The sequence below is a fragment of the Panthera pardus genome, unplaced genomic scaffold (genome assembly GCF_024362965.1).
Source record: "Panthera pardus isolate Hobbes unplaced genomic scaffold, ASM2436296v1 HiC_scaffold_6, whole genome shotgun sequence".
In the NCBI taxonomy this organism is placed as follows: domain Eukaryota; kingdom Metazoa; phylum Chordata; class Mammalia; order Carnivora; family Felidae; genus Panthera; species Panthera pardus.
This window is the reverse complement of record NW_026526991.1, coordinates 105,304,644-105,331,800: the sequence shown is the minus strand read 5'-3', so window position 1 is coordinate 105,331,800 and position 27,157 is coordinate 105,304,644. Positions and strand designations below refer to the sequence as shown.

At 36.8% G+C, this 27,157-nt stretch overlaps 1 protein-coding gene and 1 pseudogene across 4 annotated transcripts in view; one reads left to right on the top strand and one right to left on the bottom strand.

The window, feature by feature from the left end:
- Positions 1–27,157, bottom strand: part of ADIPOR2 (adiponectin receptor 2) — an 83,789-nt gene that overhangs the window by 53,101 nt on the left and 3,531 nt on the right. The gene's annotated exons all lie outside the window — the stretch shown is intronic.
- On the top strand, positions 723–24,849 carry LOC128775006 (protein SDA1 homolog; annotated as a pseudogene).

Below are 27,157 nucleotides of genomic sequence, written 5' to 3'. Positions count from 1 at the left end.
GTTATTTTCATGTATTATATTTAGCAACACATCAGCCATGAAATATAATTCTAGCAATGTGTGAAGTAGCTGCCCAGTCCCCAAACAGAAATCAATTCACTCCTAGTTTTACCTACATAAAACCGCACACAAATTATCCATCTGTGATTTTTTTAATTGTCCTCAATTTGGAATAAAAAAAAAGTTGAGTGGCAGCTTTCAACTATTACACCACATATTGAGGGGTAGAGGGGGAAGATGTGAGGAATCTATATAATTGCCAGCTAATTTCAGTCACTTAGTGACTACGAATGACTAATGATTTCAATGGAAAGTGAAGAATTTGATGTGAACAGTAGGGACATATGCCTCCCTCAAATTTTTAAGACTTTAGAAGAAATGAACTCTACTTCTTTTACTCATCTCTTACTTAGTTTATAATTACCACAAAATCATCCACAGACTACAGCTCAACTGATGACAAGATACCACATAGTTATGATGAAAACCAACACTGAAAATAAATGTCCAACCTGGTCTATCACATTTTTCAAAGCTAGAGATTTATCTCAACACCACTTTAAAACTGTTTTCTATAGATAGGAATTTATACATCAATTTCTTAAAAGTTCAATATAAAGTCCAATCTAAATCATTGTAAACATTTCCAAAATCATTTTATTATCTGAGTTAACATGATCAGTTAAGTCATGCAAACATCACGAAAAATCTTACAATCTAATATGTTGCTTAAAAAGGAATCGACAGACAGTGATATCAACAAGAAGGAGCAGGAGTTTTCAGCATTCATTTCCCACGAAACAGCAATTTTGATAATTGCCCATGGACTAGAATACCTTTGTGGGAACCCTGGAGTCCCAGAGAGGTCTCATAAGCTCTTTGGAGGAAAAAAATCTGCAAGTAAGTACACTGAAGAAAGTAAGAAGAACAGTTACAACTTCACCAATGGCATACTTTCCCTAAAGCAGCACAAATCAGTGCCAAGAAAGAATCCTTCCACCTGTGATTTCTACCACAGGGGAAGGTGCGAACAAAATGAGCACCCACTTCCCCAGATCTACAGGATGCTGCTCAGGGGCCCCTTCATTCTCATTCCACCCAGAACACTGAGACAAAGCAGGGAAGAGAAACAGGGCTCACAGCAACTAGGGCACAGAATTCAATAAAGTGCCATGGATGTTACTGACCACTCACAGGCTCCAGCAAGAGGCCTACCCACAAACCTCATAAGACACATTACCTGAAGATAACCCCAACTAGGCCCCATGTGCCCCCAGCACTCCATGTGCTCTTCCCCAATGAAACCAGCTCACGCAAAGCACTGAAAATCATAGACAAAGCAATCACAGACGGCTGGCTCAACTCTCCTGGATTGAAAGATGGTACACGGCCTTCAAAACTTCAGGACACTGCCCTAGGAAAAAATAAATGGGAGCCTTTCAGCATAAACAACAAAATTGCTTTTTAAGGAAACTCAGTGACCTACATGAGAGCACAGATAAACAACTCAATGAAATCAGAAAAAGACATAAAAACGAGAAGTTCAACAAAAATATAGATACCACAAAAAATAATCAAACACTAATTCTGGGGCTGAAGAATACAATAAATAAAATGAAAACTGCAATAGAAAACTTCAAAAGCATATTCAATCAAACACAACAAAGAATCTCTGAGCTCAAACATGTCATTTCAAATTACTGAGTCAGAGAAGAAAAAAGAAAAACAAATGAAAAACAACGAAGAAAACTTACAGGAATTATGGGCTACCATCAAATGAACCAATATACCCATAGTGGGAGTCCCAGAAAGAAAAGAGGGAGAAAAAAGGCAGAAAACTTATTTAAAGAAACAATGGCAGAGAGGTGCCTACGTGGCTCAGTTGGTTAAGTGTCCATCTCTTGACTTCGGCTCAGGTCACTATCTCACAGTTTGTGGGTTCAAGACTCCAAGTCAGGCTCTGCATGGACAGTGCAGAGTCAACTTTGGATTCTCTCTCTCTCCTCGCTCTCTGCCCCTCTGCCATTCGTGCACATGCTCACACTCTCTCTCAAAATAAATAAACTTTAAAAAAAATTAACGGAACAATGCCTGAAACTTCCCATATTATGGGAAGGATATAGACCTCTAGATACTTGAGGCTCAGAGGTCCCAAAATAGGACCAATCCTAAAATGATTACACAACAACACATTATAACCAAATCTGAAAAGTTAAAGACAAAATGAGAAGTTTGAAATCAGAAAGAGAAAAGCAACTCATGATATACAAGGAAACCTCCATAAGGCAATAAGCAGATTTCTCAGCAGAAACTCTGCAGGCCAAGAGAAAATGGGATGACATATTAAAAATGCTAAAAGAAAACAAAAACAAAAAACCATCTTCACCAAGAATACCCAGCAAAACAGTCCTTCAGAAACAAATGAGAGATAAAGACTTTCCCAAACAAAAGCTGAGGGAGTTCTTCACCACCACACCTGCCTTACAAGAAATGCTAAAAAGAGTTCTTCAAACTGAAATGAAAGGATACTAATTAATAACATGAAAACATATGAAATTATAACACTCACTGGCAAAGGCAAGTATAGACTCAAATACAGAATACTCTAATAGTGTAATGATGTTGTGGGCATCACTTTTAACTTTAAAAGTTATAAAACAAAACTATTAAAAATAACTCTAGAAGCACCTGGCTGGCTCAGATGGTTAAGTGTCCAACTATTGATTTCGGCTCAGGTCATGATCTCAGTCATGCGATTAAGCCCCAAGTCTGTCTCAGGCTCCACACCAAGCACGGGGCCTGCTTGGGATTCTCTCTCCCTGCCCCTCCCCTGTTCACTCACACATTCTCTCCCGTTCTCTCTCAAAATAAATTTAAAAAAAAAAAATTTTTTTTAACGTTTATTTATTTTTGAGACAGAGAGAGACAGAGCATGAACGCGGGAGGGGCAGAGAGAGAGGGAGACACAGAATGTGAAACAGGCTCCAGGCTCTGAGCAGTCAGCACAGAGCCCGACGCGGGGCTCGAACTCCCGGACCACGAGATCGTGACCTCAGCCAAAGTCGGATGCTCAACCAACTGAGCCACCCAGGCGCCCCAAAATAAATATTTTTTAAAAAGTTAACTCTAGGGGTGCCTCAATGGCTCAGTCAGTTAAGTATCCAGCTCTTGGTTTCGGCTCGGGTCATGGTCTCTCAGTTCAGGGGTTCGAGCCCCACATTCAGCTTCACACTAGTGGCACAGAATGTACTTGGGATTCTCTCTCTCTTCCTCTCTCTCTGCTCTCTCTAAAAATAAATGAATAAACTTAAAAAAACAACTATAGCCATAATATTTTACTAATGAATACACAATATAAAAATATGTAAATTGTGACATCAATAATATAAAATATAGAATGGGGGTAAAAGTACAGAATATGTTAAATTGGGGGCACCTGGGTGGCTCAGTCAGTTAAGCATCCAACTTCAGCTCAGGTCATGATCTCACAGTCTGTGAATTCAAGCCCCACGTCAGGCTCTGTGCTGACAGCTCAGAGCCTGGAGCCTGCTTCAGATTCTGTGTTTCCTTCTCTCTGCACCTTCTCCACCCACACTCTATCTCTCAAAAATGAATAAATGTTTAAAAAAAAAATTTTTAAAGAATATGATAAATTGTTATCAGCTTAAAATAAACTGCTGATTTTAGGTAAGCCTCATGGCAACCACAAAGAAAACTCTAGTAGATTCACAAAAGATAAAAAAGATACAGCGGTGTTTAGGTGGCTCATTAGGTTAAGCATCTGACTCTTGATCTCAGCTCAGCTCTTGATCTCAGGGTGTGAGTTCAAGACCTGTATTGGTCTCTGCAGTGGGCGTGAAGCCTACGAGAAGAGGAGAGGGGAGGGGAGGGGAGGGGAGGGGAGGGGAGGAGAGGGGAGGAGAGGAGAAGGGAGGAGAGGAGAGGAGAGGAGAGGAGAGAAGAGAAGAGAAAAAAGAGAGAAAGATTTAAAGCATACCACTATTTTAAAAAATCATTAAATCAAGAAGACAGTAAGAAAAGAAGAATGGCACAAAGGAAATAAAGTCAGAAAACAGAAGACAATTAACAAAATGACAAGAGTTAAGTCCTTACCTATCAATAATTGTTTAAATCTTAATGGATTCAATTCTCCAATGAAAGACATAAGAGTATGTGAGTGGATTAAAAAACAAGATCCAACAGTATGTTCACTACAAGAGATTCACTTTAGCTGCAAGGACACACATAGGCTGGAAACGAAGACATGAAAAAAGAGATTCTATGCAAATAGTAAATGAAAGACAGCAGGAGTAACTGTACTTATTATATAAAACAAAGACAGATTCTCAGTTAAAAACTATGACAAAGACAAAAAAGAGGGGCACCTGGGTGGCTCAGTCAGTTACACATCTGACTTTGGCTCAGGTCATGATCTCACAGTTTGTGGGTTCAAGCCCCATGTCGTGCTCTGTGCTGACAGCTCAGAGCTTGGAGGCTGCTTCAGATTCTGTGACTCCCTCTCTTTCTCTCTGCCCCTCCCCTATGCTTGCTCATGCACTCGCTCTCTCTCAAAAATAAAACATTCAAAAAGAAAGATAAAGAAGGTCATTATGCAATAATAAAGGGGTCAACTCATCAAAAGGATAGTAAGTGTAAATACACATGCAATCAACACCAAAGAACCTAAAAACATAAAGTAAATATGAACCAAACTATACATACAAAACATTCTCTAGGATGGATCATGTTAGGCCTCAATGTAAGTCTTAACTAATTTAAGAGGACTAAAAGTATATCTAACTTTTCCAACCATAATGGTATGAAACTGGAAATCAAAATCAGGAGGAAAATGGGAACAGGTGCAAAAATGTGGACATTGAATGACACATTCCTGAACAGCCAATGGGTCAAAGCAAAAATTAAAAGAGATATCAAAAAAATACATGGAGACAAAGATGGAAAAAAAATATATCAAAAACTTCTGGGAGGCAGCAAAAGAAGTTAGTTCTAAAAGGAAGTTTAAGTCAATAAATACATACATTAAGAAAAAAGAAAAATCCCAAATAAACAATCTAACTTTATACCTCAAGGAGCTAGGAAAAAAACAAACTAAGCCAAAAGTTAGCAGAAGGAAGGAACTAAGATTAGAACAAAAATAAAATAGAGACAAGAAAAAAAATTTTAAAAAGCAATGACATTAGAGGGGCACCTGTGTGGCTCAGTCAGTGGGTGTCCGACTCTTGATTTTGGCTCAAGTCATGATCCCAGGGTCAAGGCATCAAGCCTCACGGCAGGTCCCACAGTGAGTGAGGAGCCTGCTTGAGATTCTTTCTCCCTCTGCCCCTCCCTCATCAGCATGCTAGAGTGCTCGCTCTCTCTTAAAAAAAAAAAAAAAAATGACACTAGGACTTGGGTTGTGGTTTGTTTTGTTTTTTTTTTTTTTAAGAGAAACAAAATTGACAAATCTTTGGCTAGACTAACCAAGCAAAAGAAAATTACAAATCACAGGAGATACAACAACTGATACTGAAAAAATGGAAAAGATCATAAAGGACTACTATGAACAATTTCACTCCAACAAATTGGATAACCTGAAAGAAATGGATAAATTCCTAGTATCATACAACCTACCAAGACTTAATCATGAAGAAATAAAAAATCTGAACAAACCAAAAACAAAGTAAGATTGAAACAGTAATCAAATGTCTTTTATTTTACTTAAGAGAGAGTGCACAAGCAGGGGAGAGGGGCAGAGGGAGAGAGAGAATCTTAAGCAGACTCCAAACTCAACACCCCAAACATCTTTTTTTTTTTTTTTTTTTTTAATGTTTATTTTTGACAGAGAGAGTGTAAGCCAGGGAGGAGCAGAATGAGAGAGGGAGACACAGAACCCAAAGCAGACTCAAGTCTCTGAGCTGTCAGCACAGAGCCCAACATGGGGCTCAAACTCGTGAACTGCAAGATTGTGACCTGAGGCAAAGTCAGACACTCAACCGACTGAGCCACCCGGATGCCCCCCTAAACATCTTTGAACAAAGAAAAATGCACCAGAATGCCTGAGTAGCTCAGCTGGTTAAGGGTCCAACTCTTGACTTCGACTCAGGTCATGACCTCACAGTTCAGTTTGTGAGATCGAGCCCTGTGTCAGGGTCTGTTCTGACAGCATGGAACCTACTTGGGATTCTCTCTCTCTCTCTCTCTCTCTCTCTCTCTCTCTCTCTTTCTCTGTCTCTCCCCTGCTCACTCTCTCTTCAAAATAAGTAAATGTAAGGATGGAAGGGAGAGAAGAAGGGAAAGAAGGAGGGAGGGAAGGAGTTGAAGGAAGAAGGGAGGGAAGAAGGGAGGGAGGGTGGGAGAAGGAAAGTCCCCCAGAGGACTTTACTGGTAAATTCTAATCAATCATAAATAAGAATTAATGCCAATTCTTCTCAAATTCTTCCCAAAGCCAGACAAGGACCCTATAAGAAAAAAGAATTACGAGCCAATATCCCTGATGAACACAGATGCAAAAATCCTCAACAAAATACTAGCAAACCTAATTCAATAGCATATTTAAACAATCATTTACTATGATCGAATCAAATTTATCCCTGGAATTCAAGGATGTTTCAACATATGCAATCCACAAATGTAGTATACCACATTAACAGGGTCATTGTGATTATCATTCATATGATCATCTCAAAAGCTAATGACAAACTACCATCATATGCAATGGTAAAAAGCTGAAAGCTTTACCTCTAAGTTCAGAACAAGACAAAGATGCCTGTTCTCACCCATTCTATTCAATATGGCATTAGAAGTCCTAGCCAGAGCACTTAGGCAACAAAAAGAAATAAAAGGCATCTTAGTTAGAAAAGTAAAATCATCTCTATTTGCAGATGGCAGGGCTTTTTTTTTTAATTTGCAGGATACAAAACTGATACACAAAAATCAACTGCATTTCTATACACTACCAAGGAACCATCCAAAAAAAAAAAAAAAAAAAAACAATTAAGAAAACAATCTCATTTACAATAACTTCAAAAGAATACTTAAGTATAAATTTAACCGAGGAGGTGAAAGATCTATACACTGAAAACTCTATAGTATTGTTGAAAGAAATTGAAGACACAAATAAACAGCAAGTTATTCTATGTGCAAGGATTGAAGAACTAACACTGTTAAGTGTGCATACTACCCAAAGCAATCTACAAATTCAGAGCAATCCCTACCAAAATTCCAATGGCATTTTTCACAGAAATGGGGGGGGAGGGGCTAGGGGGGAGTCCTGAGATCCATATAGAACCAAAATGAACTCCAAATAGTCAAAGCAATCTTGAGCTAAAAGAATGAAGCTGAAGGCATCACACTTCCTGATTTCAAAATACATTACAAAGCTACAGTAATCAAAATAAATGGTATTGACATAAAAACAGACTAGACTAACAGAACTAAATAGTCGAGAAATAAACACATGCAACTACAGTCAACTGATTTTCGACAATGGTGCCAAAAGCACATAACAAGGAAACAACAGTCTCTTCAATAAATGGTGTTGAGAAAACTGGATGTCCACATGCAAAAGAATGGAACTGGACCATTATCTCACACTATACACAAAAATCAACTCAAAATAAATTAGACTTAAATGTAAGACCTGAAATTATAGAACTACTAGAAGAAAATATGGGGGAAAAGCTTCTTGACTTTAGCATGGGAAATCATTTTTTGGATAGGAGCCCAAAAGCAAAGCTAATCAAAGCAAAAAGATGGTGCGATGACATTAAACTGGAAAGCTTCTGCACAGCAAACAAAAAAATCAGCAGAATGAAGAGACAATCTATGGAAAGAGAGAAAATATTTGTAAACCATATATCTGATAAGGGGCTAATATTCAAAATATGCAAGTAGCTCAACTCAACAGCAAAGAAAAAATAACCCAATTAAAAAATGGGCAGAGGAACTAAATACACACATCTCCAAAGAAAACACAAATGGCAACAGGTATACTAAAAGGTACTCAACATCACTAGTCATCAGAGAAAAGCAAATCAAAACCAAGAGATATCATCTCACACCTGTTAGAAAAGCTATTATCCAAACACACAAAAGATAACAAGTGTTGACAGAGGATGATCCTGCAATCCCACTTCTGGGTATACAGCCAAGAAAATGAAAAAATGTCAGGATCTCAAGAAGATGTCTGCACTTCCATATTCATTTGAGGCATTATTCACAATATATATATGTATGAAAGAAAACCTAAGTGTCCACTGACAGATGAATGAAGAAATTAAGATACGTTAACATTCCATTACACACACATGCACAGTGTGAAAAAAAGAAGGAAATCCTGCCATTTGCAACAACATGGATGAACCTGGAGGACATTATGTTAATAATTATGTTAACATTATATATAACATTATACATAAAACATTTAATTATATATATTATACATATAATTATAATAACTGTTAATAATTACTTGACATTATGTTCAGTAAAATAAGCCAGACACAGATCAACAAATATCGCATGAGCTCACTTAACATTTGTCATCTAAAAAAGTCAAACTCAAAAAACAGAAAGAATGGTGGTTGCCAGGGGTTGGGTAGTACAGGACACAGAGAGAGGTTAATCAAAGGGTGCAAAGTTTCAGTTACACAGGATGAGTAAGTTCTGGAGATCTAATATACAACACGGTGATTACAGTTAATAATGTTGTATACTTGAATATTGTATACTTGAATACTTGTATACATACTTAACATTGTATATTAAGAGGGTAAATCTTAAGTGTTTTTACTAGACAGATAGATAAGGGAGGGGGAGGTAACTGTCAGTTGATAGATGTGTCAATTACTGGACTGTGGTAACCACCTTACAAAATGTGTATGTGTGTATACATATAAAGCTGGAGGAGGGCAGAGAACAAATCTACATAGCAGGACTGGTCACAACGGGTGAAAAGCTGAAAGAACAGACAAATGGATAAACAAAATGTAGTATAATCATAATACGGATTATTCTTCAGCCATAAAAAGAAATGAAATTCTAATACATGCTATAACATGAACCAATGTTGTAAACATTATGCTATGTACCAAATAAACCAGACCAAACACAAAAGACAAATATTGTATGGTTCCACTTACATGAGGTTACTGGAATAGGCAAATTCAGAGACTGAAAGTAAAACAGAAGTTACCAGAAGGAATGGAAAGGAAGGAGTAGGAGTTATTAATTGGTACATATTTTTTTTAGGATGATGAAAAAGTTCTGGAAATGGTGGTGATGGTTACACAACATGTAAATGTATTTAATGAACTGTACACTTAAAAAAGGGTTAAAATGGGGACATGTGGGTGGTTCAGTCAGTTTAGCGTCCGACTCAACTTCAGCTCAGGTCATGATCTCACGATTCAGGAAATCAAGCACTGCTTTGGGCTCTGCGCTGACCTGTAGAGCCTGCTTGCAATTCTCTCTTTCCCTCTCTCTCTGCCCCTCCCCCAACTCGTGCTCACTTTCTCCCTCTCTCTCAAAGTAAACATTTTTTTAATGGTTAAAATGTAAATTTTATTTTTTTCACAATAAAAAAAAAAGTAATGAAGTACTGACACATGCTACAACATTTCTCCCAAAAGAAATGTTCAAGGTTTTACAGAGGGGGTTTGCCAATCACAATAGATGAAAGGTATTCTGTGCAAAGAGCATATGCAAACAAGAATAGTAAGGTCTATTCAAAAATTAGAGGACAAGGGACAGATTCAAGATATACTCAGTAGAGAAATATCAACACTGGATGACTGATTAAATGAGGGTCAATGAAGAATACAAAGACATTAGATGACTCAGGTTTTCTGCTTAGGCAGTTAAGTGTATTTAGAGAATACCATTCAATGAGATGAAGGGATGTTAAAGGGGAAAGTAATGAAATTGTTTTTGGAAATGAAGTTTGAAGTAACAAATATTCAGTTGATATCAGGAAGCACAAATTAAGAAAAGAGAATAAGCTTGAAAATAGTACTGGGTGTTACCAGTAACAAAAGTGATCTAACATAGTTACCAGCCTAACAACAGTGGCCAAAATCCTTTAAAAAGAAGTGAGGAGGGACAAAAATGAAAGTGAAGAATCCAGGAGAATACCAAATATTACATGATGGACTGGAACCTAGATCTCTTGACTCCCAGGCAAATGTACTAACACCAGGTTGCCTTTCTAATGGAAAAGCAATGGAAAATTTTAAATTCCCACTTCATAGACTTCACTTTCCCTTCAAATAATACTGCATAAAGTTACTACACTGATTAAAAACACCGAGGTAACTTACATGTACCTCAAAATCAATTTTTTCTACCTGAAGAAATTGCTAACTTAATTGTTTGACACTTCAGGTCTAGAAATACAACTCTATTCTAGGAAATGTATTTTTTAAAAAACAATAGTTTGCATGTTACATAAGGGCAAGGATTCCTGTTTTGTTCACTGCTGAAACACAAATTGCAAGATACACAGGAGACATTCAATATAGGTTTCTTGAATGAACAAATAAATGTCCCATTCTCTAGGGGGACAAATGGAAAAAAGAAAAGGATTTAAAATTATTTATATTTAATCGTAAGTTGGGCTTGTTATTAGATGATATTAGTACGATGTATTACTTCACCTATTTTGTGATTTTGATTTTTATGTTGCCCTCAATTTTAAAAGAACAGGCAAGATGTGGAAAACAGTATGGTAGTTCCCTCAAAAAAATTAAAAATAGAATCACTATATGATCTAGTGATTCTATTTCTGGGTATACACTCAAAAGAATTCAAAGCAGGGTCCAGGAGAGACATTTATACACTCATATTCATAACAGCATTACTTATAACAGCTAACACATGGAAGCAACCCAAGTGTCTTATCAATGGATGAATCAATAATATAGTCTATACATACAAAACACTACTTAGCCTCAAAAAGGAAGGAAATTCTGACACACACTACAACCTGGATGAACTGTGGCATTTTGCTAAGTGAAATAAGCCAATCACAAAGAACAAATGCTACATGATTCTACTTGTATGAGAGAACTTATTAAAGTAGTCAAAATCACAGAGAAAGTAGAATGATGGTATCCAGGGTTTGGGGGGTGGGGGGGGGGACAGGGAATTACTGCTTAATTTATAGTTTCCATTTTGTAAGATGAAAAGAATTCTATAGATAAATGGCTGCACAAAACGCACAACATGACTGCACATTTTTAAAATGTGTAGTAAAAAAGACAGTAAATTTTATATACATTTTACAATTTTTTAATTGGGGAGAAAAAAAAACAATCCCAAAAAGTAATATACTGTATGATTCCATTTTTATGACATCCTTGAAATAACAAAAATATAGAAATGGAGAACAGACTAGTGGTTGTCAGGACTTAAGGAAGGCATAGGAGTGAGAAGTGGATACGGTCATAAAAGGTCACCATGAAAGATCCTTGGGGTTAACAGAATTGTTCTGTATCTTGGGGCGCCTAGGGGGCTCAGTCAAGCGTCTGACTGTTGATTTTGGCTCAGGTCATGATCTCACAGTCGAAAGACCAAGCCCCATGTGGGGCTTTGCGTTCAGCGTGGAGCCTGCTTAAGATTCGTTCTCTGCCCCCTCCCTGCTCTCTAAACTAAATTTCAAAATTAAAAAAAAAAAAAATTGTCCTGTATCTTAAAAATGTCAGTATCATAAAAAGAAAAAACAATGTCAGTATCATGATTACAATATTACACTAGATATAGTTTTGTAAGATTTTAGCAGTGGGAGAAACTAGGCAAAGTGTATGGGGATCTCTGTATCATTTCTTACTACTGCACATGCACCTACAATTATCTCCAACAGAAAAGTTTAATTCAAAAAAAAGAGAGAAAGCAGGCAAGTCCAGCTCCACAGTTTTATACATAATACTCCACACCAGAAATTTCAATGCAAGGAGTGGAAAATCATGCACATAGTTTCCGATAAAAATACATACCACAATGCTAATAGCACCTGGGTAGTAATTTCTAAAAAAAAATCTCATCAATACATTTCACCAAATAATGGCGACCATAATGATAATAAAAACAAGAGTAACAGGTTCCTCAAAAGTTCCTCAAAAAGGTAAACAGAATTACTGGGATTCAGCAATTCCACTCCTGGACATATACTAAAAATTGAAAACAAGAATTCAAATAGATACTCATATACCAATACTCCCAACAGACAAAACATGGAAACTCTACTAGCATCCATGGACAAATGAATGGATAAACAAAATGTAATATAAACACGTAATGAAATGGGGTGCCTGGGTGGCTCAGTAGGTTAAGCATCCGACTTCCGCTCAGGTCATGATCTCCAGGTTCCTGAATTCAAGCCCCATGTCGGGATCTGTGCTGACAGCTTGGAGCAAGGAGCCTGCTTCGGATTCTGTGTCTCCCTCTCTCTCTGCCCCTCCCCCATGCATACTCTCTTCCTCTCTCTCTCTCCTTCTCAAAAATAAAACATTAAATTTTTTTTAAAAACATACAATGAACTATTAAGCTATTAATAAATAACAAAAGAGGATTAAGTTTGGATTCATGGTACAATTGACAGAACACAGATTATCAGGGCTAGTGAGAGGGGGTAATGGCAAGTTATTGCTAATGGTTAGTTTTTGTTTTAGGTGATTCAAAAGTTTTGGAATAGATACTGGTAAAGGTTACACAACATTGTAAATATATTAAACACTAATGAAATATAAACTTAAAAATGCTCAAAATAGTAAACTTCGTATGTATATTTTATCACAGTAAGAAAAATGGTAATAGCAACTATAGCTTATTTAGTGCTTACTATACACCAGGCACTGTGTCTTTTAAGTAATAAAGAATTAATTCAGTTAAAACTCTGTGAGATATGAGATGGGTACTATCAATCCCCACTTTATAGATGAGGACATAAAGCAAAACAGTCTGAGTAACTAACACACAACTAGTAACTGGTGAGCTAAAATTTCAATCTAGTGCTCATTCCTGGTGCTCTTATTAATCAATGCTACTTCTATAGTTTTATTAATAAATGATTAATATTAGCAAAGAAAAAGCTCAATTCACTGATCCCTACTTGGGGAATAAATGAAAAGAAATTTAAAAATTGTAAGTCAAATTACCATTAAAAATTGGATGAATAAAGAAAATAGAAATATATTTCAAAAAAACATGCTCAGCTTAAAGCCCATAAAGTCCACAGCCTGTAAAATATAGAAAAAGGTACCAAATTAAAGTTTTAAGAACTGTGAAATAAGATGTCAAGGCTGCAATCCAGAAAAATATACTACAGTACTGCATTGCCTCTTTGTCTAATAAACTTTTTATTGATGTAAAAAATACATTCAAGAAAGCACACAGAGTTCACAAAGATCACAAAGCATAAATGTCACATAACCAGCAAGGAACAACATTCTGGTATCCAGAGGACACCTCTCCCCCATCACTGTACCGTTCTGTAAGCATTAATTTTAAGAGATCAACCACTTTCCCTGCAGTTAGTGTGACAGAAATCTTCCATCCGAATTCTGTAAAAACTTAAGCCAGTCAAGTAACACACATCAGTACTTCATTGATAGTGGTTAAAAAGGAAAAAGCTAGGGTTCAAAAGAAAATCTAGCACCTTTAATATCCTTACTGATCCTACTGATGGAATAAACTATTCCATCCTAAAAAATAATCCCATTCCATTAGTTGAATAACTAAATCTGAACAATTTGTATCCACTATATTTTACTTCACAATGAAGTCTGAAAGAGGAGGTAATAAGGGACACAACATACCAATACTTCCATGTAGAACATTTTGCACCATTCAGGTTTCCAATGAAGGAAAAGCATGAATTTGATATCAGGAATCTCATTAACCATGCACCAACTTCAAAGGCATACCTCAGTGTGGAATGATAGACCACAGAATAGTTTCAGTATACAACTTTCCAGTCACTTTGAAATTGGCTACTTTCACCTTAGAGGAAGCCAACAAAAACCTTGGGACATATTTGGCAGCCTGTCCTCTACCACTGAATAATCTAATTATAGAACTAGAAAGTGATGCTCCTAGATTTCAACTATTACACCCTACTCACTGTGTCCCAACTAATACAAAGAGACACTGCACTACCGGCCCTCAGAATCTGAAGACTTAATATCCTAATTTTTAACAACTTCAAAGGTCCATGGCAGATGGCAAATTAATGTGTAAAAGAGTCAACAATCTCCATGTCATGCATAGTTGTGAGAACTGAATAAGCTAACAGAGGCAAAGCACCAAGAATTAACTTAAATCATGCCCTGTGAGGTTAGCAATAGAATGAGATCACTAGTGAGAAAGCCCAGCTAAATACCACACACCAAGTAGCAATAGTCATATTTGAAGATTGTGAAGTTTCTGGTCACAACAAACACTAATGACAAACCAGTATTAAAAAGACACCTTAGGGGTACCTGGGTGACTCAGTCAGTTAAGCACCCGACTTGGGCTCAGGTCATGATTTCATGGTTTGGGAGTCTGAGTCCCGCGATGGGCTCTGTGCTGACAGCTCAGAGCCTGGAGCCTGCTTGATTATCTCTCTCTCTCTCTCTCTCTCTCTCTCTCTCTCTCAAGAATAAACATTAAAAAATTTTTTTTAATTTAAAAAACTACCTTAATGCCATTTCATTAAATTTGTGCATTTCTCTCTGCCATTTTTTTATTTGGAAGATGAGGTACCCATAGTATACAAAAGAATTAGCTAAGTATAAATGTAGTGTTTAAACTAAATGGCGGAAGCCCTAGCTTATAATCACATAATGAAATGCAAAAGTATGGAAATAATGATAACTAACCAATACCTACTCTTCTCTCACTAAGCAATATAAAGAATCAAACCCAATACATGATTTCAAAATATGTGATGGGTTCAATTCTTTATACCAAGTGGAAATCATTCAATAGATTCTCAAAGGTCTCCAAAGATGAGGCTCTCCCACAAGCATTTCTTCAAATATTTAATAGTCCTTAAGGTCTAGAAATCCATAGTATTCAGGATGAATATCAAAAGACATCATCATTTTAGTTTTCCACAATGATAATATCCATTAGTTTGCTGAAAATCATTATTGTTAATTCAACTTTGACCAATCCAGGCTAAATAATTCTTATTCATTAAGCTTTTCCATAAAGGACTCATTTTTTAATTTCTGATCATTTCCTGGAGACTTTACTAGACTCGACCCACTTTTTTCATATCCTATCTAGCATAAGAAGCTCAAAACTAGATACAATATTATTAAAATGTTTACATAATACTCTTCACAATTATTACCATGTGATATGTGATGCAACATATACCTATAAAACATTATTTAGGCACCAAAGTAATAATAAGAGCTGTCATAATACACTCAGCAAGTCCTACTAATTCAGTCTTCAAAACATAGTCCAAATCTACCCATTTCTATTACTTTCTGGTTTCAGCCAGAAAATAAAATCTCTCTCACCTGTCCTAATACACTAGCCTATAAAGGTCTCCTTGGTTCCATCTTTGTTACCCAACTATCCCCATTCCTTATGCTTTAGAATCCAGAATCCACTACTCACACAGCAGTCACAGTGATCTTTATCAAAAGGCACCCCCTTGTTTTGAGCCCTCCAATAACTTTCCTTTATAACTAGAAAACCTTTATCCTGGCTTACAAAACCTTAAGTGATTTTAGCCCTACCTTTGACCTCTTCTTGTACCACTGTCCCCCTTGCACACTACATTGCATCCACTGACCTGTCTATTCCTCTAACACTCCAAAAGCTCAAAGGGCTTTATGTCACCAGGTTTCCCAAACCCTGGAATGCTCATCCCTCTGATCATCCCCATTGCAGGCTCCTTCTACACATGCTGATCTCAATTTAAAAGTCACCTACTCAAAGAATCCTTCTGTCTACACCATCTAAATTGGCACCTCCTAACTCAACTTACTCCTTACCACATGACCTTTTAATCTCTTTCTTGTCTGTGAGATTTTTGTTTACTACTGCTCTTTTCCCATTAGAATGAAAGCCCCTGAGAGAACAGACATTGTCTTCTTTATTCCTATATTCCTAGCACCTAAAACAGCAACTGGCACACACTAACTGTATTCAAAATAAGTATTTGCCAAATAAATGTATAGGGAATTACTACTCAAACTTTGTAAGAAGTTCAGGGGCAGAAATTAATTTCCCTGACCTCCCCAGGCTCCTAACACTAACTCCTTTATTCTTATTAATGTTTTTATTATAGCACCTGTCACAATTTACTGCATTTGTCCATTTACATGTTTGCCTTCCCCTCCTGGAAACTTCTTAGGGTCAGAAAACCTTTAGAATCCATTTTTGTTTCATAACACGGATGCAAAGTAGGAACTCAAAACCTTTGTTGGATGTGTAGGAGGAGGAAAAAGAGGAGGAGAAGAACAGGAGGAGAAAGAGGAGGAGTACTTACTACATGCAAAGAACATTTCCCATGAATTATCTCTTTAATCTTTACAACAATCCTGGGGGATAGGTACAATTATTTCCTCCATTTTGGAAATGACAAAACCCCCAGGAAACTTCCAAATAACTTGCCTGAGTTAACTATATTTACAAGTGGTAAACTAACCTACCTAATCAACCTACTCTGCCTAACACCCAAGTCAATGCTCTTATTCACAACCCTCTGTTTCCATGAAACATAAGCTCTACTAAATGCATACTACTTAAATGCCAAAATCAGGAGTTTGAACACTGATAATACGTTGTACTTTACAACAACGTTGAAAATATTAAGAAACAGTCAAAAAATAGGGAAGAACATAGAGCCTTGCTACATACCAGAACCAATGAAACGACTGATTAAAATTGGAATTCTTCCCCAGACACTCAAAACATTTCTGAGTAGAAAAATGTCAATAAAACAAAACTGGTAATGGTGGGGGGGGGGGGGGGGGAGGGACTGATAAAATGGGAAAAATTCCTAACATATGCTACTGATACAGCCCTTAAGAAAATGGTACAGCTGACAACTGAGAAGAAGAAATACCTCAATTTTTAAGACAAGCATTCTCAAGCCTTCATGTTCATAAAATCTTAACTGCTATAAACACAAAGAAACATTTCAAATCAAACAGTTTATTTTTTAAAATTTACTTTGAATAGGGGAGTCTGGGTGGCTCAGTTGGTTAAGCATCTGACTTCAGCCCAAGTCATGATCTCACAGCTCGTGGGTTCGAGCCCTGCATCAGGCTCTATCTATGCTGACAGCTCAGGGAGCCTGTTTTAGATTCTGTGTCTCCCCCTCACTCTTTTCCCCTCCCCCACTCACACTGTCTCTCTCAAAAATAAAAACATTAAAAAAAATTTTTTTTAATTATTTTGAATATATAAAGACAGGCAACACTTTGAATCATTTACACTACTTTTTTTTTTTTTTTTGCCCTAGCATGAAGTAGGCCAACTTTTAAGTAAAATCACATGGAACCTGTTCTAACTGCCATATCCCACTTGACCAACTTTCTTGAGGGGAGAAAAAAAAAAAACAAATCCCATGATCATGTGAATGACAGTTGGGGGAAAAGTCAGTGGAGCAGACCACACAACTGGTCTATTGTTATGCCTAATGCAAATCTTCCTATAAAGATTTCTAAAGTGATAAAAAGATGCCAACTGTTATTTGCTGTGCTGCTACTTTATAGGCCTTTCCACCAGTTATCAAGTCCACTTTGGCATAAAAAATCCTTCAGCAATGTTTGCAAAAATTCACAGAACTGTACCTCTAAAAAAAGGGTGAATCTTATAGAGTGTAAACTATACTCAATAAATTTGACTTTTTAAAAAGCTAAACCATAAACATGACCAAAAAAGTTTCTACTCCTCAGTAAAAAAAAATCTGAATTTTGTCAAATTCCCAAAACATAAAGTCAAGTTCTAAGCCTTTAAGAAACAGAATTGGAGGGAAGACACTGGACTTATGCTATATGTATTATATACTGTACCATTACAATAAAGTAAGCTAGAGGAAAAAGGTTATTAAGAAAATCATAAGAGAAAATACACTTACAGTACTGCACTATAAAAAATTCACGTATTAAGTAGACCTGCACAGTTCAAACCCATGTAGTTCAAAGGTCAACTATATTCTGAAGTTTCAAGTATCAAGATGTCAATGGAACACCTGCTTATCTGGTTTCCAAAGTCTGTGGATATTAACCAGCAATGCAAAAGACAGAAATCTGTTTCCTCAAAGTGTATCCTTAAACTGCACACCAGTTCTATTACAAAAGTGGTTGAGAAAAATGACATGGGTGAGATCTACAAATATGCTCTGTATCTATCTACTCCTCTAGGTTGTACTTCTGAATCAAGTAATCGCTCAATCATTTCCTCTTGCCCAGAAGTCACAAACTTGAACATGTGAAACAGCCTGAGTAAAGACAAAGGCTGTTACTGTGTTGAAGCAAAACTGCTTAAAAGATTAACAATTCAAATTCTAAAACACACTGTTAAATGGTGCTGTAATAACTGATTATGCATATAAAAAATTAAATTAAATCTGTAGTAACTGATTATGCATATAAAAAATTAAATTAGATCCCTGCCTCATATTATATAAAAATACCTTTTTTTTTCAGGCAAAATATTCAAAACATTTTTTCAAAAACTTTTAGAAAGAAGTATGGAAAACTCTTAATGACCTTGGGGTATGGAATAGATTTCTTAAGACACAAAGGACACAAATAAGGAAAATGGTAATAGATTTAATAATCATTTATATTCAACAAAACCATATAAAAAGTTAACAAATAAACCACATAGCTTGGAAGAAAATATTTGCAATTCATTTAGCAGACACAACTAAAATATTTAATAAGCTCCTATAATCAATTTAAAAAGACAAAGGAATAGGCAGGACAGGTAGCAGATAGTCAATTCAAGAAATGGAAACTTGAATAGTCACTCAACAATTGAAACATGTTCAATCTCATAATTAATCAAGAAAAATAAAGATGATATGATACTTTTCTGTAAAAATATCATCTGATTTGTAAACACATAAAAAAATCTGGCAATGCCATGGATCCTAATGATTTGGAAACAGCAAATTCTCATATTCTCATGCTAAAATAAAGTGGCACAATTTGGGAGGATAATTAGGCAATCTATGACATAGTTAAAAGTTCCCGTAATCTCCATAACCTCCAACCCAATAACTTCATTTCTGGGTAATTTTCACTTCATTTCAAACTTAGTAACCACAGGGGCACCTGGGTGGCTCAGTCAGTTAAGTATCCGACTTTCAGCTCAGGTCATGATTTCCCGGGTCTGTGAGTTTGAGGCCTGCATCAGGCTCTGTGCTGATAGCTCAGAGCCTGAAGCCTACTTTGGATTCTGTGTTTCCCTCTCTCTCTCTGTCCCTCCCAGCTCAGGCTCTGTCTCTCTCTCTCTCTCTCTCAAAAATAAATAAACATTAAAAAAAAAATTGTAATAAACTTAAAAAAAACACTTAGTAACCACATAGATACACATACACAAAAAGAAACAAAATTTTCACAAAGCATTTTATCCATACTGCCTATAATACAACCTAATACTTTTCTATCCTATTTTAATTCCTGATTAAAACTGAGTTCAGAACCCATTAATGGCTTCCAACATGCAGTTTAGAAAACCTGCCAAAGAGCTGAAATATGTGCACAAGGATTCCTAATCAGGAATGTTCAATGTAGCATTGTTTTTAAAAGAGGAAAAATTGGAAACAACCTAAATACCTATCAACATGATAAATTAAAAATGGATGTATTCATATAATAATGTAATTGTACCCCAGAAAAAAGTGATGACTATAATTAGGCTGAACCACAGGAAACTGTCATTCTTGTAGGTCAAAAATGGTAATGTATCAACAGTTTCATATGAATCTAAAAGACATGTTTCATGGGTTGCTTGGGTGGCTCAGTTGGTTAAGCCTCCAACTTCAGCTTAGGTCATGATCTCATAGTTCATGAGTTCCAGCCCTACATGAGGCTCTCCACATTGGGCTCTACGCTGTCAGCACAAAAGCCCAATTTGGATCCTCAGTCTCCCTATCTCTCTGCCCCTCCCACACTGTCATGCAGGCTCGCTCTCTAAGATAAATTTAAAAAAATTAAAAATAGGGGCACCTGGGTGGCTCAGTCGGTTAAGCATCCGACTTCGGCTCAGGTCATGATCTCGCGGTTTGTGAGTTCGAGCCCCGCATCGGGCTCTGTGCTGACAGCTCAGAGCCTGGAGCCTGCTTCGGATTCTGTGTCTCCTCCTCTCTTTGCCCCTCCCCTGGTCATGCTCTGTCTCTGTCTCTCAATAATAAATAAACGTTAAAAAAAAAATTTTTTTAAGTAAATAAATAAATAAATACAGGCATTTCATGAAAAACAAGTTACAGAATATGCAGAACATTGTTTACATCAAGTTTGAAAATATGCAAAACAATATTATGATTTGTTTATAAACGTATTTCTATGCAGCTATTACATAAAAATAGGCATTAGGAATGATCAACACCAAATTCATGATATCATTACTTCTGTAAAGAAACTGAAATGTAATCCAAGAAGGTGCTTCAACTGTATGTGCAATTTTTTTCTTAAAAAAATGGAAATGAGAAAAATGTTAAGATATAATACAGCTGTAGAGCAGATACACGAATGTTAATTATATTGGTCTCTGTATTCTGAATGTTTGAAGTATTTTGAAGAAAAAAAAAATCTGTTAGCCAAATAAAAAACACATGTGCAGCCCAAATTCAAACCAAACCCCATAAAAAATTTCTTCCATTGGCTTGAAATGCTAATGCTTGGTCCTAGCCCTTTAACTAGGGCCTCTAGCAAAAACAAACAACAAACAAAAAATTAAAGAAACAGCTTTTTATGTAATTCCCAATTTAAACAGTTCTTTAAAATCTGTCAAGAAAAGATTTACCCCTGGAAAATTGGTCTTATTCCTCCTTTCAGTTTAGTGCTATGTATTTTACCATATTTCCATTTTTACCTTTGCTGCCAAGAAAACCCAAATCCAAATTTTATTCTTAGTCATTGAATTATGCTTCCTCCTTTTCCTCCTTATAATTACATTTCTGGATGAAATTGGATATAAATAAATTCCAAGAAAATAAAAGTAACCCTCTTGTTCCAACATGCTAAACAGTTTTTACTACCACCACTTTCTTCCCTGACCCAAGGAATGTACAGATACAATTATGTATACACGCTCACTAAAGTAAGATTTCAGGGCACATAGGATTAAAGTGAATATGCTGCCAGTGAAAAATAATCAGCAATATACTAACAAAAAAATGCATACAAAAGGCCTAGCTGGCCAAAATTTAATAAGGTAATTAAGTTTGTCTCTTCAAGACCATATGCTTTATATGCTTTGTTTTCTAGTACATAATGTGGAAAATACAGAAGTCCAAAAAGAATATGCAATACTGTAAGTCAGCTATTAAAAAAATCTTATTTTTCTGTGCTCTTACATCAAAAAACTTCAATTGTCCTTTCCCACAGTTATTTTCCCCATGTCTGAAGACATTCTGGCCGTTTCCAGAATTTAGCTTCACTTTTCCTTCTGTCTGGACACTTAAAATGTCTGATTAAGCCAGGCTATATAATCACTTAACCAACATACATCCCTTCTAACGCATGGTATACTACGAAACAGAAAAATCAAAACCATGGGTCACGTGAAACAAATCCTCTATTTAATCCATTTAACTTCCAAAACTGAATACTAAATGTACTTATTAAATAGATTAGGTTAATTATTCCTAACAAACAGGTCCTAGGATATCAATCAGCCTTATTTCATTTTAGAATTAGGAGATAAAGCTGCAATTTTTCAAGTTTGTATTTCACAAAGACTTTGAAAAGGTTATTTTTAACAGAATTGAAGCACTTCACTTAGCAAAAGAATACAATCCAATTTAGGTTTTAAAAAGACCATTTACTCCCTACTTGCTATACACCAGGACTGCTGTTTGATATAAAGAAAGCTATCCTCTCTTTACCCTCAAGAAATATATAATCTACTGGCCATCACTCAGATTTTTTTAAGAGGGGTGGCAAAATCACACTGCTTTCAAGGGCTAAGTAGGAAATCTTAATAGATGAACAGATCTAAGAAAGTACTAGGAAGAATAACTACAGAATGTAAGCACCACCTAAAATAATTCTAAATCAACTTCAATGCAAATCTCAGTAGAGATTTTCAAACTGCAACCAAATAAACCCAGCAAAGAACTGGCAAAGTTGGTGACGTTTATGGCACCAATTGGTCACTGCTACCCAGAACATCTAGACAACTTTCCTCAAGAGTTGAAAGATCTGCTCTCCTACAATTACACTATCTTGAACACAGATCTTCCAATAACATTTTGCAAATCTTTGATCTCTGGGAGAAGAATCTGATCAACCCATCAAGTTTGCTCTTTTTTCTTTTTGAGGGAGAGAAAGAGAGCACTTAAGAGAGAGAGCACACAAGAGTGAGCACATAAGAGTGAGCAGGGAAGAGGCAGAGGGTGGAGAGAGAGAATCTTAAATCTATATGCCTAGCACAGAGCCAATGTGGGGCTCAATGTCATGACCATAAGATAATGACCTGAGCTGAAATCAGGAGTTGGACGCTTAACTGCCACCCAGGCACCCCACTACTGTTCTTCTTTTAACTTCTACATTGCCATATAAGCTTCTAAGACTTTATACACTCATTTGTAACAGAACAGAATAGAACTGTGAAATACTGGGGCACCTGGGTGACTCAGTTAGTTAAGCATCCAACTCTTGATCTCAGGGTTGTGAGTTCGTGCCCCTCATTGGACTCTGCACTGGCCATGAAGCCTCCTTAAAAACGATAAAAGAGGGGTTTTGGGTGGCTCAGTCGGTTACGTATCAGGACTTGGCTCAGGTCATGATCTCACAGTTCATGGGTTCCAGCCCTACATCCAGCTGTGTGCTGACAGCACAAAGCCTGGAGCCTGCTTCGGATTCTGTGTCTCTCTCTGCCCCTCTCCCACTCATGCTTTGTCTCTCTGCCTCTCAAAAATAAATAAGTGTTAAAAAAAAAAAAATTACAAAAAAAAAAAAAAAAAGTGTAAAATACAAGAATACTAGATGGCTCAGTCGGCTAAGAGTCCAACTTTGGCTCAGGTCATAATCTCATGGTTTGTGGGTTCGAGCCCCGCGTCAGACTCTGTCTGAGAGCCTGACAGCTGAGAGCCTGAAGCCTCCTTCAGATTCTGTGTCTCCCTCTCTCTCTGCCCCTCTCCTGCTCATGCTTTCTCTCTCAAAAATAAACAAACATTAAAAAAATTTTTTTTTAATTTTTTTTTTTAACATTTATTTATTTTTGAGACAGAGCATGAACGGGGGAGGGGCAGAGAGAGAGGGAGACACAGAATCGGAAGCAGGCTCCAGGCTCTGAGCCATCAGCCCAGAGCCCGACACAGGGCTCGAACTCACGGACCGTGAGATCGTGACCTGAGCTGAAGTCGGACGCTCAACCAACTGAGCCACCCAGGCGCCCCTAAAAAATTTTTTTAAAAAAGAGCCCGATTTCAGCTCAGGTCATGACGTCACAGCTCGTGAGTTCCAGCCCTGCATGGGACTCTCTGCTGTCAGTGCAGAGCCCACTTCAGATCCTCTGTCTCCCTCTCTCTCTCTGCCCCTCCCCAACGCTCTCTCTCTCTCAAAAATAAACAAACATTAAAACAAGAAGAAGAAAGTCAATATACTATTGCAGAATTCCATATGCACATTTTAAGAGACAGCAATGCAACTGTAGCCAAGATATCTTTGAAAGTGATGACTGAACTCCAGAAGAAACATCTGAAATGATGCCAAGACTGCCAGTGTTATCACAATTCATGCTTCTCTAAGGTCACCAAAGTATTAGTTGCTACCTTGACCTTCCTCCTAGGAAAAAAAGAACAAGAGAAACAGGACAGTGACTAAGAATCTTAGTGCAGTATGCCATAAGGAAAACAGGCTCCAAATACAAGGAAAGGTTGAAAAGGTTATGGAAGTGCTTAGAAACAAAAGAAGAGGAAAAAAACAGAGGTGTTTAACTTCTCAGCTATCCATTTGAGTCATGATTCCCCAAGGTTTTGCAGAAATACTATTGCCGCTGAAGAGCTCTAAAGAGATACTCTACAAACTTATCTCCAGATTGGTGGGAATTCATGAGCTTTTTCTAATTTCTATCCCTTTGTGCAAAGGTTTCTATAGCAGCACCAAAGAGAAGGAGCAAGATCCTTCTGTTTGTGCACAAACATCTCATAAGCTGGTAGTCCCAGAGATCAGTCATTGCTCATAATTGAGGCCACCCATTTTGTTGTGGACAAGAACTCTGAGGAAATCATGACAGTAGGAATCAATGAAGGAGATTCTAAGAAAAAGATAACCGCTTAATGACTCAATTTCCCCAAATCCTGGCCTAGTATAAAACACTCAAAGTAAAGAATCTGATGATGTCTGCTGCAACTTTGACTCAGTTCTTCTGAACAATGAATTTCTCAGATGCAGAAGAAATTCCCCGTTAAGACTAGATAAAATCAAGAGTACAAGGATATGGAGAATTAGATGCTAAAGCTTATATTCTAGGAACAGAAGTGTTGGAAATTGAGAAAGAGGAAGAGAACAAAAAAGATGCATGGGGAAGTAGCTGTCTCAGTGAGGCAGAGAATGCTAATGGTAAATAGGTTGATGTGTTATCACGCTTCCAAGGAAGAACAGCAACAAAATCTCCAAGAAGCTGAACAGCTTCAAGGAGGAGCCAGAATGTCCAATCAAAAAATAAGCATTCCTTCAGAGAAAAGCAACTGGCACTATAACATAAACTTTTGAAAAAGAAAAAAACAGAATGAAGTAACTTTCAAGCAACTTTTCCATTCCAAGAAGACTGTTAAATATGTGTCATTAATCTGAAAATTAGTGAAACAATGATGTTCATTTGCATTAAAAAGTCCAGAAGCACTGTATTTTGAAAACCACAAAGCACACTATAGAACAATGACAGGTTGAATCCCTTTTTAAAAAACTCTGCAACACAAAGAGGAGCCCTATTATAATCAGATTTTAATTAATGACAATGTAACAATATTGGTTCATCAATTGTAACAAATATGCCACATTAATACATGTTATTAATAAGGGAAAACAGAGTAGGTGATATTGGAACTTTCTATACTATCCATAGAAATTTCTGTAAACCTGAAACTTCTCTAAAAAATGAAGTCTATTAATTTTTTTAAGACCTGCACATGTGGACAGATTTGGGAATAAACATTTGTATAAGCAGACAAAGAGGTGGCAATCTCTATATCAAACTATTAACAGTGGGTTTCTACGGAGAGTGAAACTGAAATAAAGTGTGTAACAAATTTCTACATCACGTACCCCTGGACTGTCTAAACTTTCTACACTGAGCGGAAAGGCTCTGTAGCATATTGGGAGCCTGGGTCCTAAAACCAGACTGCATGGATTTAAATCCCAACTCCACTATTAACTAGCTGACAAACTTGGGCAGTTAATTTCTCTGTACCTCAGTTTCCTCATCTTCAAATATGGATACTAGTACATGTCTCTACAGAGTTGCTGCAGGTAAGTTGATACACATAAAGTATTGGAAAAGTACCAGTACACCAGAAGTGCTCCCACCACCACCATCACCATCAAGCATCTTTCATTCTTGATTTTATTTTTATCTTAACTGGTAAACAAATTAGGAAAACCTGGTTCATCCAGCCCCTTTCCAGTGAGCTCTTTGATGCAGAAGTACAAATGTATTCAATAGCGATGTAACAATAATCTGAGTTTGGGGGCACCTGGTAGGCTACATTGGTAGAGCATATGACTCTTTATCTCAGGGTCATGAGTTGAGCTCCAGGTTGGGCATGGAGCCTACTTAAAATAAAATAAACAAATACACAAATAAATATAAATAAATAGACAATGAGGGTTTTTTTTAAACCAGATTACAAACCAACACTTAACAATATGAGCCCATTTATACAAAAACAACTAACAGATTCTATAAGAATAATCACAAAAACAAACCCTTCTGAGTGGTGTGATTCTAGACAATTTTTACTTTCTTCTTTATACTTTTCTGATTCATTTTAACTTTCTATACGGGGCGCCTGGGTGGCTCAGTCGGTTGAGCGTTAGACTTCAGCTCAGGTCATGATCTCGCGGTCCCTGAGTTCCAGCCTTGTGTCGGGCTCTGTGCTGACAGCTCAGAGCCTAGAGCCTGGAGCCTGGAGCCTGCCTCGGATTCTGTGTCTCCCACGCTCTCTGCCCCTCCCCCACTCACACTCTGTCTCTCTCACTCTCAAAAAATGAATAAATGTTGAAAAAAATTAAAAAAAATTTTCTACATTACATATGCATGATTTTTAATAAAATAAACTAGGAGTCAGCAAGCTTTTTCTATTAAGGACCAGACAATACATATTTTAGGCTCTGCAGACCATACGAGTCTCTGTCCCACTACTCACTCAGTTCTACCCTTACGCTGCAAAAGCAACCACAAACAACATCAAAATGAATACATACAGCTATATCCCAATAAAAACTTAATTTACAAAAACAGCTAGCAAAAGTTGCCCCACAAGCAATAAAGTCTGTTCCCGGAGATAAAAAATAAAATTATTTTCATTTTGGAAAACCTGATGTGATTTATACCAAAGAAAGTACATCAGCTAAATTGATACCATTGTGGGAAGAAAAAAAAAAAAAAAATCCATCCATTTACTTATTCATAGTCTAGGAATAGAAAAAGACAAACTCTTAGGCTCTGGAAATCCTTTTCTCATCCCTAACATTCAGGTAAGAAGAGAAAATTTGCTACTAAATAGCCTATAAAGTGTAGATATAAACATATACTGGTGGGTATGTAGTTACAAATAGAAGCTAAAAGAAACGTCTTTCATATTTAAATCAATCTGAAATGTTTTCAAAGTTTGCAATAATTCACCACCAAGCAGCTGCCAACACATGTGCGGAAGTCCCAACTACTGATGAAATTATTTTAGTTACAGATCATCACAGTCAGCACTCTGACATATTTATGAGAAAGCATGAAAATATCTATGAACAACAGCAGT